The following is a 7812-nucleotide window of genomic DNA, read 5'->3' on the forward strand; positions in this document are numbered from 1 at the left end:
CCACAAACATATACTATAGCTCAATGCATGTGTCAGTGGAACAAACATGCAAGAAAATGAGCAAAAAGTTTAAATAAACTACATGAAAAAAAACAATGTTCACCATTTTTTTTTTTTTTTTTTTTTTTTTTTTACAAAATGAACCACTGCAATTGAGCAGACAAACAAGCACACAACAGCGAGGATCAAAACACTGGGCACAGGCAAGTGGTATCAAGTAGGCAGTACTCCAGCCTCTATCTCATATTTCTCCTGCCTGGCTCTCATTGAGATGAGGTCTCCACAGGAGGCTCGGCCTATCCACACTACAGAGAAAACTGAGGAACTAGAACATTCAACAGAGCAAACAGACAACTGGATCATGACAGAATTTCTGAAAATAATTTGCAAGTTGTAAAGAGCAAGGAGGAAACTGTGTTGCTTATTTTGGTGCTCTAATGTATTTTGCATGAGGCAGCGCAAGGCCACTTTACCAAAAGCTTCAATAATTCAACCCTTTTTAATGCTGATGCCAGGTACACAGTGCCCACACTCCTGACTAGATTTCGAATGAGGGACAAGGCTGGGAAAAGTCTACTTCCATCCCACAAGGATGCACAAGGAGGCCCCCGTTACGCCCTCTTCTTGCAGCGCAAAGATTTTGGTCTCTCTACCGGTGGCTTAATTGAGCTCAACAAAGTCTTGTTTTGAATAAAATTTGAGTTCACTGAAGTATTTTAAAGAAACTTCAAACAGCAGTCCCACTTATGATTCCAGTCATAAATCATTCTGGAGTAGGTTATAGCAGAAAAGGGAGACTTACAGATTTAAGGAAGTGGGCAAAAAAATAAAATGCTACCTAGTCCAACCCAGACTTCACAATAAAGATACATTTTACTAATTTGTATGATGTCCGAGGAAGTGTTACGTCAGGCTGGGGAGTTCACTTTTCTGTTCATGGATCTTTGTAGCAGACACTAACTGCAAACTAACTGACCAGGAGAGATAAGGCACTCATCTCCCTTGACATTGATTTGATCTATGGCTCATTTGGATTCTAAGCCCATCTCCCATTTTGAGTTTTGGAAGGAGAGGAGTTTAAAATTGAATTGTCCCGATATGAGATCAAACAAGGTACAATGTTTGTGTGTATGTGTCTGGGGGTGCTCAACCACTCACAGTCTCTTTCACTATATGACGTCTTTGTCAGTTGTTACTTGCCTTGATTATCACGCCACATTTTGTGTGCCCGTACAGGATGGCCCACCACCTTAATTTTCCATTCCTTAGGGTGGCTGAATGTTTTTTTTGCACTGTAGAGATAAAGTTAAAACACTAGTCAGATCGCAGCAAGTCATGTTCTCATAACCTGTACAGTATAATAAGATGCTCTATCACACATTTTGGTTCAACACTTTTGTGCTTTGCGGTTGCCGAGTGAACATGTTCAGAGTGAAAGCTGCGTGTAATATATTAGGGATCTTGTGCAAGCAGCTACATTACAGAGCTATCATTTGTGTTGGCTTTTTAACTTACAATCCACCTTTGTATAAAAGAGGTAGTAGCAAATTTGAGGCTGAGTACCTTGTTTTGGTCGTATTTGCAAGCAAGCAAAAGGATACCAATTAATGTCTGATTTAGGATGTCATTATTGACTCAGTGAGCCTAACTTGCTTTCACTTACTTAAAAAGCACTGATCTCTGCTGGCAAACCTTAACATTAAATCGTAAGATATGAACAATTTTTCCTTTGGGCAATTTACCAGGATTACAAGTTGTTAACCGATTCATCCTACTGTTACCTCAAGCTTTATGTGTTGAAGGAATGAGGTCGAAATACAAAAAGTCCTGCCTCGCTACAAAAACAGATATGCTCAAACCTCATTGAATAAAGTACATAAGCAGACAAGTATATTCACATATTAAATAAATAAAAGAAACATTTGAAGCATATAATTATACCTACACACCAAATCAATAAAGAAGACATAACTAGACATTTTTGATAAGTGGTGATGAGAAACTTTACATAGTCAGGTAAGAGCAATAGATTGTTGATGTCACAGCCAAAAGCTAACATAAATTCGCACAAGATGACACAATTGGAAGAATGAGGTACGATAGTCTATGTCCAAGATTGGAGGAGAATGTTCACAGGAAGGTCACGTGGAGATAAAACCAGCAGGTGCCAGAAGGAGCCACCCGAGAACTCGGCCAAAGATGATCGCCAAGACCGAAAGACGGGAGGGAAGACAACAGCCCCCACCCGAGAACTCGGCCAAAGATGATCGCCAAGGCCGAGAGACGGGATGGAAGACAACAGCCCCCTCCACACACACACACACACACACACCAACAGCCCCCCACCTACACACCGAATCGCCCATAACCAGCACCACTCCCATGGGAGCAGACTCTCCTTCGAACTTGCCCCACCCCGAAGACTCATCGCCCATCAATCCCGGCCCACAATGTGCTACTGAATATAAAACTGATCTAACAACCTTGGACTTTGCCTTTTCTGAATGGAGACTTTCCGCTCTTGAAGGGCCCAGCGCTGTATTGTACTTTCCTGAAAACAGAGCTTTTTGAACAAGAATTGTGATTGAACTCAACCAATCTGTCAAAGTCTAATTTCTGCTTCAGTGTCTTTGCATTTTCCTAAATCTGAAGAAATCAAACGAGCACGCAGTGAGTAAATTGGATAACAGGTGATTGGCAAAGGCTTTTGCCGTGAGGCGCAGATAACGCGCTCCCTAAATTGTTGACAGATTCCAACAGTGTCACTCTATTTAGCACATTTAGTTTTCAAGTTGTGGTAATAGGTTCCTTGTGGATCTCTTAGTTTCAACAAAATAAATAATAAATATATTCCTAGCCTTTCTCAAAAGAATATAAAACGTAAAAGCTATAGTAATAATAATGGAATATTGATGATGAAAGTTATCTTGTGGTTACTTAAGTCAATACAACTATGATGCAACTATGGCCCATAATTAAGGATCCAATCATTTCCCTTGCAAGAATTTGGAAGGAGTTCAATGGCAGAAGAGCTGAGGTCACAGGTACACTGTATACTCCTATATTTGTCGAATATGTTTGACACTGCAAACCTCTTTATGCAACGTTTCTTACAGAGTGACATTGGGGACTTCATTTGGGGCAGTTTCACACCAGATCATACTGAGAGTTTTCTTCCTACCCTGTATGTATTTCATATATTTCCACCCTCTGAAATTGTTCATAGAATAAGTTGTTCAACCAGCAAACGGGTCCATTTACTGTAATTTCCCGAGTGTTTGTCTGTTCCTGTTCCTGTTCCTGTTCCTGTTCCTGCTTACACTCTCTCCAAGGGCACAGTGCTATCTGCCACTGTCGAAACAGGAACATTCTGTTGGGATGCGACTAGCATAACAATTTATTATTTAGTAGCCCTGAGAGGACAATGATGACCTCTATAAATTGAGTCATGACTAGCACAAAGGGTCACGGAAATCTAGAAAGTAGGAACAAAGAACCGACTGTGAAAGAGTCTGTTTTTGTATGAAGCCTGACAAATTAAGTCGTTTCTTTCATATAAGACACCATAGCAGCAAATCATCAACCGTTTAACAATCATTGATTATGATGACGATGAGTAAATTAAAACAAAAAATATTTGGAAATGAGGGAACAAGCTATGCAAATGTAAAACCAAATTAAAACAAAAAATATTTGGAAATGAGGAAACAAGCTATGCAAATGTAAAACCATTTGTACTTTCCAAAAGAAAATGAAAAAAAATAGATAGGTAAAACAAAATAATTGAGAGAAAAACTTATTTAAGACACATCACTGAACTATGGGCAATGTAAACACATAAATGATAATGATTACCAAATTTATGACAGAAAAAGTACAATATTTTTTACTTGTATATATATATTTTTTTTTTATCATATTTAAAAACTAATAAGTATATTGGAATGCATTTTTCAAGTAACCCTCCCAATCATGTTTAGGTCATCGGCAGCCAAGCCATAATTTTATTTTGCAATACGCACTGCTGGGATTTGAGCCCAAGATCTCCTTATTTTTAAACAGGTACTTTGACAAAGTAAGCCAGAGTGCTCAGGACAGAGTTTACCTCAACTCACTCCAGCCTCAAATCATGCCACACCATTACAAACAAGCAGTTTCCATCTTATCTCTCCCCTAACCATCGAAAGAATAACTCACCTAAAGAATCAACCAAACAATTCTGTAACACAAAACAATTGTAGACTGAACTTGGTCCATTTAGTCAACAAACTCTCAGATTCTTCTTATTATTATATTTGAAGAGGATGATTAAGACGATTTGTAATGTTATTGAATATAGTCAACAGAATTTCAGTTGGTTGGTTTGAATTTATAAACACTTACCACAACACTTGCAGAAATACTGCAAACAGAGAAGAAAAAAAGTGATTGCACTGGGTTTTGCAAACTGAGCTGATTAAATTATGCATCATTTAATCCAGTGGGCAAAGCTTGTTTTAGGGGTCTTGTGAATCTCAGATGGACTACTCTATGTAGGTCTTTGGCTGCGCCCGGGATCTTTGGGCGTGTGTGCTACTACACTGGGCTGTGCAAGGACAGGAAAAAAAAAATGGATTCATCTTGTAACATGTGTTTGAATCTACTGTATTTATAGAGACAGAGCAGTAGGGATTGGAATTCTGTATAGTATGTAAGTGATATGATGAATAGAAATGCTTATGAAAATGTTCTTGAAAATTCCACTTGGGAAACATCTCATTTTATCTGTTGCTTTTGTGTGCGTACTTGAGATAATCAGATCTGCGTCAAATGCTCTGTTAGCTCGTAATTAACATCAGAGCAGCATACTGCGTAATTATGTATCCTAATGATTTTAATTCTATCAAGCACTGGCAGTGGTGTTTGTGTTTTTTTTTATATATATGGATCACGTCACATGTAAACAGTTGACCAGTGGTCTTCAAATTTCAATCAAAAAAACAAAAATAAAAGTTAATGCGTTTCAGACTTCCTCTCTCTTTTTCTATGATTACGGTGAAACATTTAAGAAGTTTCTTCTTGTTTTTTTCCAAGCAGCCCAATTTTCCAAAAGCTCAAGAGCAAAATCAGAAACTTTACTTTCCCACACATCCTTTCATTAGATCATATTTTATAGAATGTTTAGTGTTGCATGCCAGTGAAAAAGCTAGGCGATGACAGTAAGCATGAGAGTGTCTGTAACATCCAACTAGCTCCAGTTGAGCTGAAGGAAGCGGCATCATTAAAATTTAATTGCCTCACAGGGCTGAGTGCTCCACCATGATCTACATAAGATTCATGCAATCTTTTTTGTTTCCTCACTCGCTTCTACCGAATGAGCGTGTATGTCTTATTTGTTGTCTTGTTAGCTTAGCAACTGCATGATTCAATAAAAAGGCTCTTGGGGGAAATATGGGGACATTTAATCATGATAATTGTGAAAATAAAAAACAAAAACCCACTACATTAAATAGTTCCGCATGTATCGGTGTTTTTTTTACTGACATTATGACCATTTCCATAGTGCTGTCCTTTCCATAACTTGTGTTGCAAATCAAATTTAATATCCGTCTGACAAATTATTATTGATATATCTGTCCTATTATTCTTGATTCCTATTATGCTGGATTACAGTAAAATTTTAGGTTAAAGAGAGGGTCCAGCCGGTTCATTTTTCACTAACAAGTTCAATTTATCTCATCTCGTCCCCACCATTGAGCTTTTGGTTGATATGAAAAGAAGGCAAGTGACCAGGAAGCAACTTGTTGGGGATGTATGATGATGGGCGAGATTAGTGTGTGTTTAGCATCCTCCTGTCCCTAGATGGGTGTTGCATTACAAGGAACGGTCTCCAACCTGACAAAATCAATTATGATGAATAATGAATGTCTCAGAAGCTGATGGTTCACTACGTATTCTGTCAGGGCTGCCATCGTTCTTGCAAATGCTCACTGGTTTCCTTTTGATGGCAGTGACCAAAGTGGAGTCTTGAGAGAATAAAGTGGAGTTTTTCAAGGAACATATTTTCATTTATCAGACATGAACATGTTTGTAGCCAGTTTCCTGATGGAATGGTTCAGGGTGGATGATATTTTCTCAATGATTGTGTACTTTCAAAATTAGATTAAGCAGAGACTAAAAAAAGATTTATAGCTTCGTGTTTCCATAAGTTGAAACACTTATCATAGCGACTGATTAGTATACTTTTATGTCAAACAACAGATACTAAAAAGGCACCATTGTGATTTTTATGTTCTCATTCTTTGTAATCTTTCCAAAGCCTGGTCAGCATTCCACCTCGGAGCGTAGAAGTGGATGTGTCTTCTTGATTCATATCACCCTCTTGTGGTCCATCATCTTCTGCAGGTGCATACAAAAAGCTACTGCAGTCCTAAGAGAGTTTCAATGGAGTGGAATTTACTCAATAATTGTTCAGCCGTGCTGCTGTATAAGTCCGTTGATTTTGATCATCATTAGATACAATTAATTCATTAAGTCAGTACATTGAAGTGTTGTTATTTTCAACGACAGCTTCTTCCGAACATGAACCCTGAACCTTAAATTGGACATGCAGTACATCTTGAATGAAAGACAGTCCATAATTTGAGGAGTGCCCCTTTGGCCTAACCCAGCTGACTTTGAGGTGGTGCACACCCTGTCATTAACAGGGCACATAGACAACCAACCTTTCAGATCTGTGGGCAATTGCAGTCTTCAACTAACCTAACATGCATGTTTTCTGCGTGTGTGCGAAAATGCGGGAGTACTCTCTTTCTGAGTGTGCATTTTATTGATCATAAAGTGACTTGAATGGAAATATTGAGGACCTGCCATATTTTAATGACAAATACTGAGGACATTCGGGTGTATGACATGACAGCTGCCTCATGGTTGAGGGGTTCATAGCTCTGTGCAAAGTTTGCATGTTCCTCTTGAGCACGCATGGGATTTCACTGGGTGTTCTGCCCCCCCCAAATAAACGTGTTACTTCGCACAGCACAACAGGAAAAGCGCGCTCTCTGGTGTTTTCATCGAGAAACTACATTATGAAACCCCACATGTTCTGAAGCAAAGAAAAAGCGGCTTGCTCTTGCCGCTGTAATTATACTAGAATACAAAGACAGTATATGGGCAAGAAATTTAGGAGGGTGCATATCTGAGAGGATCATGAAAATGACTGCCCCATTCACTAGTCCCGACAACCTCGGGGTCCAACAGACTTGGATGCTTTTAAGACTCAAGACCGTCCCTTTTAAAAGGCCTTTTCTAGATGATTTGATCCATTGATTGTTTTTAGTTTTAAATATGTCTTTTTTGATTGAGCATTTTGAGATTGGTTAGGTTGGGTCCTACTGTGTGTAGTATATAATATTCAAAAAACCTGCACTTTAGGCCAATTGATAACTCGTCTAAAGGCATTCTTGCGACTGGTTTTATGCCCGGCGATTAGCTGGTGACCAGTACCCTGGTATGAGCTCATATTCATATGTGACCCTAATTAAGTGGTAGAACAAATTATTATTTTATTTTAAAGAATATACAAAATGTTCATTTCTATAAGGTAGTAGTTGTCAGTGTTGTACCAGTGGGGTGCATCTTAGTTCCATGTAATGTTTCATGTCATATAGGTTGATGTTTGACTCAGCATTGTTTTAATATTTTGTGGTGCTTACTGCATTAAAATGTATAATTTGTTTTTAAAGTGCTTTATTAATTTTTTTTTGGGGGGAGGGCTGCAGAAGTGTCACTTGGGAGGTCACTTCACAGTGCAACTGGAGTAAAAGAATGAACTTC

The sequence above is a fragment of the Syngnathus scovelli genome, chromosome 4, assembly GCF_024217435.2.
Source record: "Syngnathus scovelli strain Florida chromosome 4, RoL_Ssco_1.2, whole genome shotgun sequence".
Classification (NCBI taxonomy): domain Eukaryota; kingdom Metazoa; phylum Chordata; class Actinopteri; order Syngnathiformes; family Syngnathidae; genus Syngnathus; species Syngnathus scovelli.